Source organism: Vanellus vanellus (assembly GCF_965231255.1).
Source record: "Vanellus vanellus genome assembly, chromosome: 13".
NCBI lineage: Eukaryota > Metazoa > Chordata > Aves > Charadriiformes > Charadriidae > Vanellus > Vanellus vanellus.
Genome location: NC_138918.1, coordinates 16,233,903 through 16,252,550, shown reverse-complemented (window position 1 = coordinate 16,252,550; position 18,648 = coordinate 16,233,903).

The following is an 18,648-nucleotide window of genomic DNA, read 5'->3' as shown; positions in this document are numbered from 1 at the left end:
ATTGATTTCCTCTTCCCCTTATCTGTTTAATAAACATACTTCTCAGAATTATATTTATAGTCTTTCTTGCTTTGAGAATGCTCTCAGTGAAGAAATGTTTATAAGAGATGAACTAAGAACGAACTGAATTAGCTTTCTCTCTTCCTAAGTTTTCTAAGGTATTTTTCAAAAAACCTTTTTAATCACAGAGAAAATATTTTTTTCTTCATTACTGAATTCCAGAAGAGTTGGAGAAAGTACATCTGCACTACTGTAACATACAGATATCACTTCTAAGTAGGCAGCTCAAGCACTGCTAAAATTAACACAGCAGCTACATAGAAATGCACTTTATCTGTTAAAAAACAAAGAAACAAACAAACAACCAAAACAACAAAAAACAACCCAGGGCAAATACTCAGGTAGTTGATTGTTAGGAACAGAGAACTAGCCAGCCTGCATAATAACAGTAAGAATTGTCATTGCAGCAGTATAGACATACACTATTATTACCTCAGTTTGGCATAATAACAATTAGTTGAGGGAAGAGAAAAAAAAAAAAAAAAGAGAATGGGAAAAAAGAAAATAAGAAGAAAAGAGACACTTTAAATTAATTATATTTGTTTGTTCTATACATAAATACTACCTTACCTAATCAGAAAATAGAAATATCCTCCATCTTGCTTCAGATCTGCTAAGGAAATAACCACGCTTACAGCAACTATCCATTAGCTGCAGCCAGCTCAGCTGTAGGTAATTTAAAGAATCACAAGCACAGCAGTATGAAATCAAGACAACTTAGGCAACTGAAAGTACTTTAACTGCATAAGAGCTCAGGAACCCTTAGTTCTGCTTCTGTTGTGTGTTCCAGCTGTGAGACAGTAGTTAGAAAGACTGTTATAGCCCCAAGAATTTTAATTAGAAACCCCATCTTTCCAGAATCTAGGAATTTCTTATTTCATTTCAAAATAGATGTTATTTAATACCTAAAAAATCACTTCAGTTCCTTTCAAGTCGCTCCATTTGTGACACAGGAGAAAATATTACAAGAGTTTTGATCTCCTGAATCACAATCTACTAAACTACAAGGATCCTTTGTTTTCAAACCTTAAATAGTTTTCTTTAGGTAATTCAATTCTCAAATTTTGTAAAACGTATTACCAGCCACTAGAAGCGGAATAGGGAGGATAACTGGGTAAACTTACAAGAACACAGTTGCATCTAAAGCTGCATTAACTTTAAGCATGTTCTGACAGGGTTGTACAACACAGGAAGACAATTTTGCTACTTCAAGTTAAGCTGAGCTGGGCTATGATTTCTTAATGGTGGGCTGTTGACTTGACGAAGTTGTTGCCAACATCCGTAGACTCTCTGCCTGCTTTCTGAAATGTCTCCTTACTGCTATTTTGTCTGCTGACCAGGTTCTTCTGGCTCACTCCCCTGTTACCTACTCTCAAAAGCACTATTGAAACTAAGCACTATGGAAACTCTCAAAAGCACTATAGATGCTAACCTCTTCCCTCCCAGAATGCACTTCTCCTCAAGTCAGAGCTCCTCTCTTGATAGAAAGATGAAACGGTGCTAAAACGTTGTAATATTTTGAAGCGTGCAAAATGCATCCATTACCTGGTGAAATGCAAACTTTGGGTGACAGTTCTTGGGGTGACAACATAAACATATAGGAGAAATTTCAGAAGTAGACCTGCTGGTTTGCAGAAATGATCTGCTGATCAGGTCAACCTGATTTTTCATCCTTGGCACCTGGAACTGAAACAGGGAGCGGCAGGTGGGGGTAGGGGTGGGGGTGTGTGTGGGTGTGTGCATGCAGCCTTCCTCGGTCACCTGATGTGACATACAGGGATACAATGTCTCAGCACACATCATTCATGACTGAATCATCATCAATCTGCCCGTTACACGATTTTCATCATTTCTTTCATGAAAGGGATTTAGTCCTGAGGGGAGAGGGTCATTCTCAAAATGCTGCCCTAAGAGGGGGGAATATGTCTCTTAAGTATTTCATTCACTAGAGCATTTTCAAGAAATAATTAAGTGGGCCTTGAGATCCTAGTCCCAGCCATGATCTGCCTAATAAGAACAACAATAATGGCAAAAAGAACATGCTGGAAAGACCGTTCTGCTACAGACAAGTTGGATAAATTTACATGGCTATTGTATCTTCATGTAAGGCCGAAAATTGGAAATGTAGTTCAGGAGCTAACTGAGCTCAGGGATGGATTGCTCAGAATGGGGTCAAAGTACATCTTTCGTCTAGGAGCTGGTCATAAACTGCCAGTGCTTTAGCCAATTAGCAAAGTTCAAAATGAGTTGAACTTCACCACAAGTATTCTTTTTATCTATTACATCACATGATATTCCTAGTGGCTGAGAAGCTGCAAGTATCAGGCCAATGTGTCAAAAAATCAGGAGCTGCTTATTTTAAGTCTTTGTATCAAGGCAACTTTTCACAAATCACTTGGCACAAACAATCACATCTAAAATTAAGCAGAAGTGCTTCAGGAAAATGCCCATCATAGGCTGTTGGGTAAAGAGGTTGTAAAATCTCCCTGACAAGCCTTTGAAAGATCGTTATGAGACTCTGCTCTGACTTTGGCATAATAAATGTATGCTACCCCAATGAGGTGGTAGAGGTTTATTCGATTTCAAATGCCATATTGGTTGCTTAGTACTAATACTACAGACTGGAAATGAAAAACATCTAGCACTATCACCACTAAATAATTTATTCAGGCCTTAATGTTCTGTATAATACATTACTCAAAACAGACTTGTTGCAGTGCCAGCATGTATTGAAATATTCCCAATAGGAACCGATCATGTAAATCTGACCTTGCTTTTTATAACAAGTCAATGTAAAGAGTGGAAGGAGAACGATCTAAACACTGTTTAACACCTTCAGCATCTGTTTGAAAACAAAAATGAAGACTAATGTTTTCCTAGATAACTCATTCTGTGTGTATGTTAATGAAGGCAAAACAAGCAACAGAACAACTGTTGAATAGAACTACAATAAAATATAATTTTTTTTTCAGACAAAAGGGCACAAAATCAGTTTTCATTTGGCTCAGTGACTATCCTGTATTTGAAAAGAATGTTACATATTCATTTCATTTATCATTTAAAGTCAGATAATCAGGAAGTCATTATGTGGCCTAGATTGGGCAGCTATTCGATTAGAGAGTAATTGAACACTCTGTAAGGCAGCCAAAGCTGACAGGTTGGGAATGCATAATATCCTTCCCATGATATTTTGAAGCAGGGGAAAACTGTAGGAAAATCATTGTCAATCAAAACCTGACAAGCAAGTGAGAAAGGCTGGAATCTCTGCTACTTTGAGAACAGAGAGCCAACTTTATTTTGTAAGCTACTGAGACATGTTGTGCTTTCTGCATTTATCAAATTATAAGGCATTGTTATTAAAAGATTATAACTGAAACCAGAAGGCTTAATTTGGTTCACTTGTCTTTGTCATTTATCTGAGGCAAACCAGGGATCACATACGAAAATGAAAGGAAAGGTTAGACTTACCAGCACAATGTTTTAAACCTGGCTTTGAAATGTGCTGATTGCTGAGAACACCTATTAACAATGCACACACAAAAAAACCACAACACATAGTTTGCAAAAGAATTGGCCTTCCAGTTGCTGAGTATTTAAATTACTGACCAGTATTTTAAGAAGCTTGAGATTAAAATGTTATTTTTATTAAGAGATTTGAAACTGTATTTCCAATTAGTAGCAATGAAAGTTTTCTAATGAAAAGCGTGTTTGTTTCCCAACATTACCAGTATATATTTCAGTAGAAATTTACAACTCCTTTGGTAAGCACCTATGCATTTTTCTGGGTATCTAAAATATGCCCACACACGTAGTTCAGTAATGTGCACGTCACTATTTTATCAAAGAGCAAGGAAAGGCCTTAGAGTTGTAGCTTTTACTTGCATAAATATTCTTGTGTCACTAGCAAGCAGAATAAATAACAGGGCTAGCAGATGACGTCTAATAGGACTGAAATGGATAAATGTGTATTTCAACTACTCGCAGGAGACTAAAAACACTTTTTAGACACCAGCATCTTTAAGCAGCTGTAGTTGGTATCATGGAAAGCAGATGTCTTAAGCTTTCCAGACTGTCCTTGAAGACTGTACTTCTCAGACTAACTGCCTGCACAGCATCGCACGTCAAAAAGTGTTAGAAGGTGGTCATGAGGTGATAAAAAAAATGCATATGTAGTACATTTCTACATGTGTATGACTGAGCAAAATGGAGGGAAATAACAACTGACCACTGAAAGATTAGTCTAATTTTTACTTGGTCGCCACAGTGGTTTTCTTTTTTTTCTTACCAGAAAGCTAAGTCTATACGCCCTGCACATAACAGGTTGAGAAAACTGAGTGGGAAACACAATCAGGAAGCTCCTCATGTTATCCAGACAACACAATAACCTCTGATAACCACCATCTTAAATCATTCAGCCTATGCCACTAACAAAGCCTGGGAATATAATGGAGCCTTTCAGCACGAGCTGTAAATCACTTGAGGTAATTCAAAACCCAAGGGGAGTTGTATCGCAGGCTAGGATAACCCCAGGCATTAGATGCCTGCCTTTAAAACAAAGGCGGCATCTTGAGCTCTTTTGTGGGTATAGTGTCAAGACCTGGAAAGCAGAAACGTGCTGCTTCAGGCTGCACTCCATTAATTCCCCACAGTTGTCACACCCCTTGGGGTTTACAGTGAAATTAGCATGTACACTAAATTTCAGAATTTCACTCCATGGAATTTAGCTATCAAATGTATCACTGGCTGTATGCTGGCATGGAGGGTGTGCACTAGGGGGGTCTGACATCCTGGGAGAGCACCTTGTCCCAGTGTGGAAAAGCTCTAGTGTGAAAAGGAAAGGAAGAAAGAAAGGAAAAGGAAAGGAAAAGTGAGGAAAGAAATTGCTTGGAAAGACAAAATCCTCACATGTATTCTCTCTAATTCTCTAACACAAAATACTGACAAATACTAACTATATGTTGTTCATGAGATTCTCTGAAGTTATTTCACAGAAGATCAGCACCTGATTTACAGAAGAAACAGTAAGTTACTATATTTAGGCTTCAATATCAATTTATAATTATTTTAGTATGTGTATTTATGCCAATTAATTTGTAAACTTGCAAATTTTCTAATCTAGTATTAAAGTCATAAAGGTACTTCAGTCTTTCCAAGCATTTACCTTTATTTGACTTTCCTCACACTTTTTTTTTTTCTCCTTGCTGTCTGGCTTTTTGCCTTCTAACGCTAACAAGCACGAACAGGAGTAAATCCAGTGAAGCAGCACTAAATTGCATTATTCTTCCAGAGGTCATCTCTCTCCTCTATTTAAGGAACAGCCTAGGGTTTGCACTCCGCTGCATTATCCCAGCTTTGTTACCCGATACTACAAATCTTAAGAGCTGTTAAGGATTATATCCAATGAGGAAAGAGTGGAGAAAATTAAACGAAGAAAACAAGAATTACTTGTCAGACATCTTAACATTTCATATGTTTTGGGGTCTACAGCCAAGTGAAAATATTAAATGATAAGAATTTTTTATTTTAATTTTTAGAGTAGAGGATGGGACTGTACTAAAACTAAGTTTGATGGAAACATCTTTATCATTCAAAAGCAGTAAATGTTTGCACACAGACATTTCTTTTGCCATCTGACAAAAGAATTCAACTGCAAGAATTTACTGACTTCTAACAGAATCAGTCCTTGATTTTTTAAAAGCTAAAATAAAAGGGGCATAAAATAGTCCTATGATGATGCTTAAAAGAGTATGAACAGTATGAAGAATTGTAATGCATTTGTTAAAATTATTTCACCAGCAGGTCTCCTCTTATTTAACAGATTCCACAATTTCCTTTCATGAAGTTGCATGATCCATCTGGATTCCTGAGACCAGCCCAGAGCAACTTTGCCCCTTGGTTTAGACTAAACTCATGTATTTGTAAGGGCAGAATGTCCTCTTTCTGGTGACAGTATCTCTCCATCTCACGTTGTGTTGGCATTGTTCTCTGTTTTTGGTCAGAAAGCTTATTACTAAATATCTGCTGAAAATTAGATCCTGGGGCCTGGGGAATATAGAAGTTTCCAAAGTTCTTAAGGGGCTACAAATCTTTTCAACACTCCTGCTTCCAGGAAGGGCTGACTTAACCCAAATATAAGTGCAACAAAATCTTTGGGTAGTTTTCCATTTAGAGATGACACTTTCTACTCAGATTCATTTCTGTCTAAATTTTAATCATAAATTTGTAATAAATCATGAAGCACCAGTAAGGTACCCACATCTCTTTTGATTCCTTCTGTCAGGCTCCCAAAATAGGAGAATATTTGTAAAAACAAATTTATTTCAGCTGCTGTGCAGCATCAAGTTTTATAACTTATCTGGACATTTTTGCAAATTCCAGAGGGTTGGCGCTGCCTTTCTTAATTTTCATTCAGTAGGGACTTCTGTATTGCAATTGTATTTAGTACTCATGTAATGTATACTTAGAATATGCAGACAAATTTTACAAGCAACAAAATTCATTTGTCCACAGTGTGTGTCAGGTCAACATAATTTTGTATTAAAAGTAGTACTAGAATGGAGATATCAGGAAGCTGAAGAACATATCTGGACACACGGGAAAAGTATTACATAAGTTCCATGATGGTATTCTGGCAAAAAATTAGCCCTGCAACTGGTCACAGTGTGGCTGAAAAGATAGCGCTACATTTCACAGAAAACCTGCACACCACTCAAAAGCCTGAAATATTCAACTTAAGGGTGTAAAATGGGAAGCTATAATTTAAGTAAGATTCAAAGAGCGCTCCAACATGCGGCTTTATGGGATTTTCAATTATAACTAAAATAACTGAAGATGTAAACAGAGACAGAAATGACTGTACCATCAAACATCTGCTTCATAATTATTTGAACAGCAGAATGCTTATGAATCTCCCATCTATTTATAATCCTGGCATATACTGAAACCTCACATTTTGTTTTAGTCTACTTAGAAGGATACAGCTCAGTTAAATTATTATTCCCCACACTTGTGTTTATTCTATGAGATAATAGCCTACTCTTTGAGAATTGGTTGCATGCTGTTTAAGGTTGTGATTTTAAGAAATGATGTAAGAAATCACATCTGGCAGTGATCTACATCATTAATTATCTAAGGTTTGGTACTGCACAACATGAACATCTTTTATCTTCTTATCTGAAGAGAAAATGTAGGCCACAAATGATGCTTCCAAACACCTCTTTAACAAAAAGCTATAAAAGAGTTCCACACAGAAATGTATTCTAAAATGAAACCATGTAGAGCATTTTTCCCCATAATTCATAAAATTAAAAAATACATGAAGTTGGAAGTGACTCATTATTACAGCGGTCTAATATAATCAACTTTAGTCTACAGAAGTGTTATTACACACAAAGTTAACTCAAGCGACAAAGTCTCTCCAACAAAAAAGGAAAGGATGAAATGAATTGAAATTTAAATCCTTCCATTGAATTACTGGGTGACTGAAAACATCTGAGATGGTCATAAAATGCATGGGCACAAGACCACAACTTTGAAGGCAGGATCATTCCACCAGATGGCTTTACAGTGGTTTAAGGAAAGATTTCTACTTATTTATTTTGAAATGTGAGGCAAACCCTTACCCTCTAACCTCACCTCTCTTTTCATAAAGTGTATACGTAAAATTTTCATTTAGCATCTTTAGCAATCTTACATCTGCTTTGAATAGTACATTTTCATTTCATTCATCATTTAAAGACAGATAATCAGAAAGTCATTACATTGGCTGACACCAGGCCCTCCGCTCGATTGTATTGTAATTGAGCACTGCAGAGCGTGTGCCAGATCTAATGGATAATGAATATATTATGTCAGCAGAACCGCCTCGGCAAAGCTCCTGGGGAATCAGAGGGGGCTACTGCAGTGACATGTAGGGTCACAGATGTTGTGCTGATTTACTGATGGAGTGATTGTGTAATTAGGTAATCAATGGTGGGTAGACGACTATATGTGGAGAGCTTATTTTATACAAATAAAGACCATACAAGTACGAGGCTCATGTTCTGGACAACATAAGACTATATTTTTGTTTGGCTTAATGATTTGTAAATTCTCAATGATACATTCCAAAAGTTTCAGTGTGGAAGGCCAGCAGCGGAAGTCTAACTCCAATTCAAACACTACAGTGACCTATTTTCACCAACGTTTTACAATATTACCCGTCTAATTTAGAAGGATCAAATTTTCTACCTTGATTAAAACAAAATTCACCTTGCTTTTTGGTTCAGCTGTACTTGTACTACAGCTTTTAACGTTTCATGCACAGGTAAAAAGTAGTCCTTTTAATAAAAATGTGAAACATCTCTAAGCATTTACTCTACATTTACTCTGCTCTCACTAAAAGCATTTAGTAACATTTACTTTGTTCTTCTGAATGACAGTACATTTTCCAAAAAGAAAAAAATGTAGAGGGTTCACATCCTAAAATATCGTTATAAACATTATGCATGTTTGTGAGAGAAGAGGCTGTTAATAGAAACGTTACTTTTTTTTACCGCACCTCTTTCTCTGGTCACATTTTAGCATAAGACTGACACTCGGCTTCACATTCCACGCTCAGCAGAGGTCTGTGTAATCCAAGCACTCTCCAATACGGGAATACACCTGTCTGGTTCCCACTCATGTTAATGACAGTGTCTCAGTTGAGATTTTGGCATCCATAGGAGATTCCCTACGGTGTCTGTGACAACAAGTTCCAGTTGGGGTTTGGCATCCATGAGGATTTCCTCCCAGGAGTCTGTGACAAGTTTGCAGTGACGTGGATCTTCAGAGAAAAGCATTATTTACTCATTACTCAAAATATAAAGTAGGGAGACAAAAGGTATGAACAGGCAAAGACCAGCAAATATGGTTATCACTTATACCAGTTTGTTTCATCCATGGTAAAGAGAAGCAGATGGCTTCTGCTTCATTTTCTACCTTTCTCCCTCTATAAGCCTTTGCCAAACTGTCAGCTTTTCACTGACACCCTGGGCATCATTTACTCAGTTCATTCAGTTCCCCTATCTTTGCTGTGAACATGGGATCTTCTTTGATTCCAGGCTTTAGCCCCGGAAAGAATAATCCATTCTAGCCGGAGGGAAGCCAAATAGAGAACATGCCTTAACAAAGCAGGTCAAATCCTTTTTTTTCCTCTATCCTACTACATTCCTTCAAGATTTCTTTTTGGGCAACTCCATCACATGCAGACCACAATAAAGAAGCAAATGGAAAAGCAAGGCATGTTCATAACAAGTAATGCAGATTTTTCTGTTTACCACAATCAGAAATTTCATCCCTAACAAACAATTTGTAAAGAATTATATAATTTTGATTCTAAAAGATGTTTTTTGCTGTACTCTCTTTGGAGCTATACAAACCTCTGGACTGTGTTGTAATGATTTGGAATTATGCACTGTTAGATATCAAGTATTTCTATCCTATTTAAGGATGCATATATAGAGTATGCTGTGTCTAGATCAACCTAAACTTCACTATTATATGGTTTAACACCTCCTCCCTCTCCCCCCAGCTCTGGTCTTGTGCACCCTTTGCTAGCAACTATATAGGTTAGTACCTAGAATAAAAACAGGGTATTACTTTACCTTACATTTTTCCATCTATTTGCCCACTTTCTCACCCCACTATGAGATGAATACTCGTAAGACCCTCATGCTACAAATCCTTTACTGCTATACATATTTGGTAAAAAGTATACAATATCTTCAAACTTTTTGCTTGGCATTGAGTACTTTCCTTAATTAAGGCTTTACTGGGCTATCTGTATGGTGATTTTTCTGTTTTTCAGCTCCTACTATAATAGATAAGTATTCCCTCCTCCCAAATCATCATTACTATTCATGAGTCCTAAGAAGTTGAACAGATACACCTGCTACTTAGCAGGAACAGAGAGGTATTTGCTAAACCAGGCTTCCAATACAAGACAGCAATTCTTCACTGCTTAACTGTGAAGAGCCTGGACAACACCTATCAAATGTGTATCTGCTTGGATTTTTTTCCAGACTGAATTTCACAGTCCCAAGATTCTAGAGATCCTTCAGTGCCAACCTCTTTCTGAAAATAGGACTATCCTTCTGTTACAGAGTTGTGATTAATGTAAACAAGATTTATACACCGTCTTAACTAAGACACTCAAAATATCCTTGGTGTCATTAAGGAAACGCTCTAAATCACATTGTTGCAGTTTTGGGTTTTTTTTAATAGCACAGACCAAACTGTCCCTTGCATGGACAGAACAAGCAAAATCTGTGTGTATATTTAATGTGCTGTAAATTTAGCCTTTTTTGGTTATCAAAATACCACTGTTGTTTAACTCTGTTCTCAAGTAAGGATATGTCTCTCCATAATCAAATCTTGACAGAGATTTTACTGTAATTTCAGAGGAAAAACTAAGGGAAAGCTTGTTTATAAATAAACTTCCTATTTTTATTCACAAACATGACTAGGAGATATCAACCATTTTTAAACCGAAAGCCCTTAAATCTCTTTATGACTGTCCAAGCACTGAGCATGGACAGCCTAAAAAAAAAATTCGAAAGACACCATACACAAAGAAGATTTGTTGGCAAACACAGACCAAAGTAAAGCTTTCCTTAGTATTCCAGCACATTCAGCCTGCAAGAAACTCCTCAGAGTACCCCAAAAAGAGGTAATACCACTATCAAGGGGAGGTAAAGGGGTTTTGAATGGTGTTTGGTAATGTTGCAGGATATTTATGATGATAATGAGATAAATCACTCACTTCTAAAAGATACTAGGAAAGAAAAATGCATATTTATTTAAATAATTAACTTCAATCAAGCACAGTCTACCTACCTCACAAAACTGTCTATACCAAGTACTTTACAAGTGGTAAGGGTCATCTTTGAAATCAAAAGTTAACCACCTTGTCCCTACAGATTTCCACCCCCACCCCGCCGCCATGAATCCTGTAGATCTTCCGAGATTCTGCAGAATCTCAGGATTACCCTGGAGCCAGACCCCTCGGCCTCATGAGATAGTGAGCAAGCCTGTGCAAGGAAGACACATTCCTCTCTTCAAGAATCATCCAGAAGTACATAATGAAAATAAAACCTACCAGAAGACATTTCCTTTGGCACACAGGGAATAGTTTTTATTCACAGGAGTTATGCTATTTCAGGCCAGAAACATGTGTTGATTGTGGGAGATGACAAGTGAAAGCATAATTCCCAGAGCTGATGATTAGGCACACCTCTAACACAAATCAGTAGGATGAGTAAGTTTTAAAGATTTTTAAAAGCCATACTAAAAATGTCTTATATCGGCTATGTCAAAATGATAGCAATTTTAAAACTGAAATTTAATCTCACCCTGCTTCATCTTTCTTATGTAGGAAACTAGGGTTTCTTTATCTTTGGCATTAGAATAACGTTATAATGAAATTTTGAATAATGTTTTTATTGATCTTTAATATTTGCACAGTGCTTAGCCCTTTTAAAAGTGCATAGAGCAAGAGGGTGAAAATTCTTTATGATATAAAGAGATATTGGCTGGAACAAAGTGTGCTCTGGTGCTTTACAAAATCTAGAGGAAAGGCTGTGAAAGACATGCCTGAGAAGGAGGGGGTAAACAAAAGAAATGTATAGATGAAAGAGGAATCCTTCATAAGGATTCCTGAATTCTTAAACAAGAACAGAGAAAACAGTCTTCGTACAATAGAATCTTTTCAAAGCACAGAGAAGGAAGGAAGGAGAGGAAAAAAGAACAGACAAAATAAGTAGATAAAAAATTAAAGGAAAATGAAATTGAGGCAGATGTGGATAGAATTATTATTATTTCTTATAATTATTATTATTATTATATTATTATTATTATTATATTATAATTATATATTATTTCTTATAATTATTATTATTTCTTATTATTTCTAGCCATGTTTACTGTTTTAGAAGTACCTGAAACATACCTTACAAGGCCTTAACTTAAAGGACTCTCAACATTCTCGGGCAGACTTTATTACTATGTTACTTTATAATTTACAACTTCCATACTGCTCAGCGTGGATTTTATGATTAAATCCTTGACAATGTTTTTGCAAACACCTTAAAAAATCAGGTTTAAATCAACTTTATCGAAGGACTCAAATACTGAGCAGAAATAACTTGGAACTATTATAATATAAAATAGGATATATAATATTAAATAAATAATTACAGTATCAAAGGAAACAAAACATATTAAAATATTACAAGCAAAATAAGATGTTTTAATACCAAAATTAAATGGAATTTAAGTCATTCAGATTAATTATTCCCTTTCAAAATTTCACAAAATAATTACTCAGTATAAAACTTCTAAGTTTTCAATAAAACAGCATTTTAAAAGAATTTTTTTCCATGAAGATTTTTTGAGCTGATTATAATTGAAAAACTTCTTGTTCTTAAATACCTTTGTATGAACACAGGGCTCCTACACCTTTAATCATCTCCAATGGTCAATATAGATCTTCTTCTATATAAATACAAAGCGTTGTTCATTCTTAAATTTAGAGAGCTTTTTCTATGCAAAAGAGGATGTGGCATTTTAATTGTGAAAGAAATACATGTTCCGTTAGGCTCTTCTAAGTTTTCTTGGACGTATTGATAACTGATGTGTTGAGGCTCACTGTCAATTTCTATGGTTTCATAAGGGATTATTCCCAGTATTGCAGTGTTTGTTGCTGTTTGATAGTCACTTTAATGAGAGTGACTCTCAGTAGTTAATATGTAATGTCCTTAATTCAGCCCTCTTGTCACCACATGCTGCCATGCCATCCCGAGACTTTTGGATTACCCTGCGACTTTATTTGGCAGCTATCTACACTGTGCTGCTAATTCTGTACTATGCTGACTGTCGTCATGCCACTTCAATCCTACCTTGTTGCTTCCTTGATGCTGTCTATTGTACTCCTTTAGTCCCTGCACAACAGAAAACGTACATAGTTCCAGAAAAAGAACTGCAGATCTAAGACATTGTATAATTTGTACATGATAGGGATTTTTTTTTTTTCTCGTCTGCCTCTATTGTGTCAGAAATTAAAAATGGACTCATTTATCTCCTACTCATGTCTGAACTTCATCTGAAAAAAGAGGACGTTCGTAATCCTGAAGAGACGAATGGATATTCCACATTTTTCTCCCTCAGTTTAGTATCTCTTCTAAGCAACAGCATGCACTGTACATATAAAGTCATAAATAGTTTTGTCCTTGCCAGTGAGGAAGAATATACAAGGCGTTTGATAGAGATGATTTTTAATGGAATTTTTCATTGCTAAGGAAGTAATGATACAGCAGCCTCACAGCACAATGTCTTATTCTAGAGATGAACTGTCATTTCATTCATGTCATTCACACAGCAAACTTTCCTTCCTTTCTCTATAAAGCCAAACATTCAGCATTCTCATCATTTCAGAACTATAACATTTCCAAAGAGGCCTAAGACAACATTATTGCATGCCACAAATCAGTCTTGCAAGTTCAAATGATGAAATGCAAAATGTCAAACATGCACTTTTTCTTGTCAAATTGATACTCTTCTACTGTATGTTTAATGTACAACTTCCACAACTTCCATCAACTTGCTGGATTTCTTGAAGGCAAAAAGGCAGTTACTATTAGGCATTTTTTTAAAGGCCAAAGAAAGAAATTTTAGAAATATTTCCTTTTGCAAATCCTGCCGGTATAGATTTTGAACAACAAGCCACCACACAACAATATCTGCAATATCAGCCTTCTCCAGGGCTTCAATTGTTTTGGTCTTGGAATAATTGTTTAAATTTCTGAACATTTTCTCTGAGTAAAGTACTCTGGAAAAGTTCCTGCCTTTACACATTCAAAATCTCATGGCATTCTTGACAGCAGTTTTTATAGACCTGAAGCACAATAAGGGTAAATAACTTGTGTTAGCCAAGGCTCCACCTCAAGGATGAACTTCACTGGGAATTTCATATACTAGTTCCATTAAATTGTTAAATATTAAACATAAACAACAAATTCACTATCATCAGAGGTTTTCAACCCACAATTCTAACACAAATACATTTATACATAACACTATATAGGCATAATTATAATGAATGTTAAATCATTTGCAGGATCTTTGCAATGAGATTCTGCTGTTATTTTTAAGCCCCAAAGGAGCAAAAGCACTCAAGAACACCTCTGATTTAAGCAGGTACAGTCCCATAGGCTTGAAGTTAACTGACCATGATTACTTTGCTAAGTTACAACATAATGATTAAAAATACATTTATACATTGAAACTATTTATAATGCAACCTCAAACAAGCCTCTGTTCCTAAGGCTCTTATAATTAACTGTTCCACAAAGACCATTTGCTGAAATTTGTCTCTTTGTCTTTTTGTTGGTAGGAAAATATGGAATGGTTTGTTGTTGTCTTCATTTCTTTCTTAGAGAATGTGGTGAGTACTTAAGAAAATAAGTTGTTCCGCTCTAACCTCCACTAGAATATACATGCTAGATTTGGGCTTTATTTCTTTCTTAATTTCTGTTTTACATGGTGGTCTAAAAGCATTTCACAGGTGTTTGCTGGAACTCATTAGACTATTTGGAACTCCTTCATGCTCTCTAAAAGGCAATTAAAATGTGTCTGCAAATTACCTCATGTGGTCTGAAGCACAGCTGCCTCTCATCCCCCTGTTACTACGCGGTGTGTCCAAACAGAATGGAAAAGCTGCTTTGATACCTGCAGTTTACAAAGGCAAATCATGCCTTCATGAGTGACAAAAATCCTCTCCATGCTTCTTAAGTCTTCAATGCAATTGCCTTTGTTGCCACAAAAAAAAAAAAAAAGTTGATAACAAGTTAAGAGACAGAACTAGTTCATTAAGTAGATAATACAGGCAATGGGAAACCAGCAAATACTCAAGTAATTCAAAGAGCAGTTGCTGCATACTTAGAAAACCCAGTTATGTGCAGGTAAAGCAGATGCGATTCTAAATGGATAAGATGCATGGGATACCATTTCTATTTCTTGTTTCTGCTTAAATGAGAGGAGTAAAAAAGAAAATCCATTATCCAAGCACATGTACTTACAAAAATTATTATCATTCTACAAATATCTGGCAATTAAAAAATCACTTTGAGTTTCTATTTTAGCTACTTTTCAGAGAGAGCAATTTTGCTAAAATAAAGGAATGCTTTACTTCTCTCTCAATCCTTACTGAACTGCCCACTTCATTGGAAATTCTGCCTGAGTAAAGACTGAATGAAAAAAATCTTAAGCCTTTTTTGTTTCAATTGTTTTGTCCAGTCTATTTTACTTCTAAAAATTAGCTATTTATGACACTGAACATTTATATTTTCCCAGCGGATGCAGACAAATTAAAGTAAAAGTCAAGAAGGTGTTTAATCACTTGCTTTACTACATGCATTTGGCAGTTCCAGAGGAGCATGGTGTTACTTAAATCTAAAACAGAAAGGTTCAGCTCCAACATTTTTTTTTCTGTCCAGCTGCACAAAGGAAAAGGCACGTCTGGTCTTTTTCATGCTCTGAGGGTGAGGTGGAGTCCAGAACAGCTTCCAGCCTGTAGCCCCATCCTCATATCTCCCTTCTGTTCCCAAATTGCTACCATAAATGGCAGCAAGAAGGGCTGCAAATACTTTAACTCTCCTTGCATCTTCAACACCCATCACATCAAATGTACTTTGATCTCTAATGATTGCCTTGGCACTTTCCAGCTATAGCTGATCACTCTTCCCACCTCCACATATTTTCCCACTTTTTCTTCCCCACACAGCTGTGATCTCCACTTAAGCTTCCGTAGTCACAATAATACACTACATCCAGCTGCAAGAATACCGAACACCACACCTGCCTTTATTCCAAACAAATTTCCATGCCTCCCATTTCTCAGCTCACCCCCTCTCTTTCCTTTCAGCCTTCTCTTCCCTGGCTGTCACTTTCTTCCAGTAAGCCATAAAAGATAAGTGATTACCATACATTTTAAACAAAGCGATATCTAGTAGTTACAAAACAATATATTGTTGCTTAATGGGAAATTTTACATGGGACATGTCAATTAAATTGTGGGCTCAATAATATTGACTCCTGTGAAAGTGGCAGCTCTGGCTCTGAAGGCAACCCTAGATATATTCTACTTTTTAAAGTGCAGTCACATACTCAGTAACAGTGAGTGCACTTCTGAGGTTAAATTGCAATTCCTAAAGTGTAGAGGAGACTTGCAGATTACAGCAAGATCTATCTGTAGATACAAGAGAATAAAATGTAGTCTAGAATGTAACATACATAGTAATTACACAGAACAGCAAAAATCTTTGGGTGCGATCCCACAAACTCTTCAGTCAATCATTTCAGTAGACACAGTAGGACTATGTACTTAAATATGAAAAAAAAAACCACAACAAAACACCATATTTCTGGACCCTAAGTCTTCATAGCACAGTTGCAAACAAACAGCACATTCTTCTCACAATAGCCTGAGAATAACCTTGTCTTTTATGTGAATACAAAGTTATTAGCTTTGTCAGAGTCTTACAAGACATCGAAGTAATTGTTTTGGTTCCTGATTTCACATCTGTTTTCAATGATCAGAAAAAGAACTTATTGTCACATAACATTCAGCCATCAGATATACATAATGAAACTTCCAGTAAGCTAAATCATGTACTTGTTTAAAAATTCCTAGAGATACTGTCTTCTGAATTCCTACAGCACCTTGTCTAGTCTATACCCATCTTAGCTGTTTCCTAAATGTATCGTTGTGGCCTATGATGTGATTATGTGAGGTAACTATCGTACCTTTACAAACCTTTCAGAACCAGAAGGGTTGGAAAGGCATTTCCAAAGCTTTGGAAGACAACTAGTGAAAAAGCTCTTTTAAAAGAGAAGTAACCTGAACCTTCCAAATCTCCTTCTGTGCTCAGCTGGAAGTACAGTCAGGCCCAGGCCAAGATGGACGGACACATACTGTTAATTACATTAACTAAATTTATTTGTAATTTTGTAAATAAAATGCACCCACAGTTAAATCAATGAAGTAGTGATATGACACAATAATTATGCTATTTTCAGAGCCACAGAGGCTTTGGGGTGTCATCTTGTAAACTCTTACGTGACTTACTCTAGTGGTGATGTCAGTGATAGCTCTGAATTTCCTTCCTTTGCATGCAGTTTAAGATCCTATCGTTACACTAATAGGAATTTTTTAATTTCATGGTAGCATGTGATGTATAGTACAGAATTTAATGCAGCATATTTAGTACAGCCTGCATTCAAAATCTTGATACTAGTTATACCTGCAGCAAAGCTGTGCAGAAGTCTTACTGAGTAAATCTAGAAGTTCTCTACCTATGACTCAATGATCAGCTCCATTTGTAGAAGGATGATTCACGTAAATATCTTGTAGAATCTATTTCTCAACAAAGTAAAATATACTTGTACTTTAGAAACTAAAGGTAAAAAATGGACAAGAATTCAGGAAAATGGAGTAGATTTTAATTCAACTTTTTTCTGCTATAATTTTCAGCAGTGTACTGTGCATATTTTTTAGACTTGACAGGAGTGAGTACATGAAAAAACTATTTGCAATGTTAATAATGATTAAGAAAAAAAAAATGACTTCGTTATGTTCATACCTATCTAGTTACTATTTTAACTTTACCTCCTTTGGGGCGTCAGTTTGCACTAGTCCTCTCATCTTAATTGAACTTTTTGGGAAATGTGCCACCTTTTATGTGTTTGTATAGTAGCTGCAATCGTTGGGAGGACTGTAGCTCCTATACCACAAACTCCAGTGAGGCTACTCATCAGCTTTCAATTATGTACTAAGTATGTGCTGAATCATGTTAAAAAGATCTTTTTCTTCATGTTGAATTAAATAACATTTATTCCTCTTCATCCTACAGATATATCATTTTCATTGCACTAGAGACTGTTCCACATATCTCAGATACTGTTACTGCTATGTTCTCCCCCACCCTCTCAAACTGACATCACTTGTCAAACTGATTGACATAACTTAAATAACCTCACTGAATACATAAATTAAGGAACCTTACCAAATACAAATTTATAGTGGAAATACTGAAAGACTTACCCATAAGAATTCCACCCAAAAAAGCCCGACCTGATTGCTTCTCCCATGGGGATCTTTTTTTTGGTATAAAAAGAGTATATAAACCAAATGTCTACCACTGATTTTGTACTTTTACAAGCACTAACATTTTAACAGCAGAAATGTTAAATATCAAAGTAATAGATGAGCATTCCACTAGAAGGCAATTTCATTAAATACCACAGGTATTAATCTTTCTGAATCTTAATTATACCCTTTTGACATATTATCCTTATCTGACCTTTCCTCCAGAACTGCATGAATAGACGTGAGATAGGTAGGCAAACTCAGTTATGGTTGCCATCAGACATGCATCAGTTTAAGGCAAAGAATGGATGGACATAAAGATTCAGCTCACATGCAGTGCAGAAAGCCATTAAGCCACTATTTTCTGAAAGTTATCTTTGCAGTTCTAGCTTTTGTTCCAGGATTTTCTATCAGCCTCCCTTTTCTGG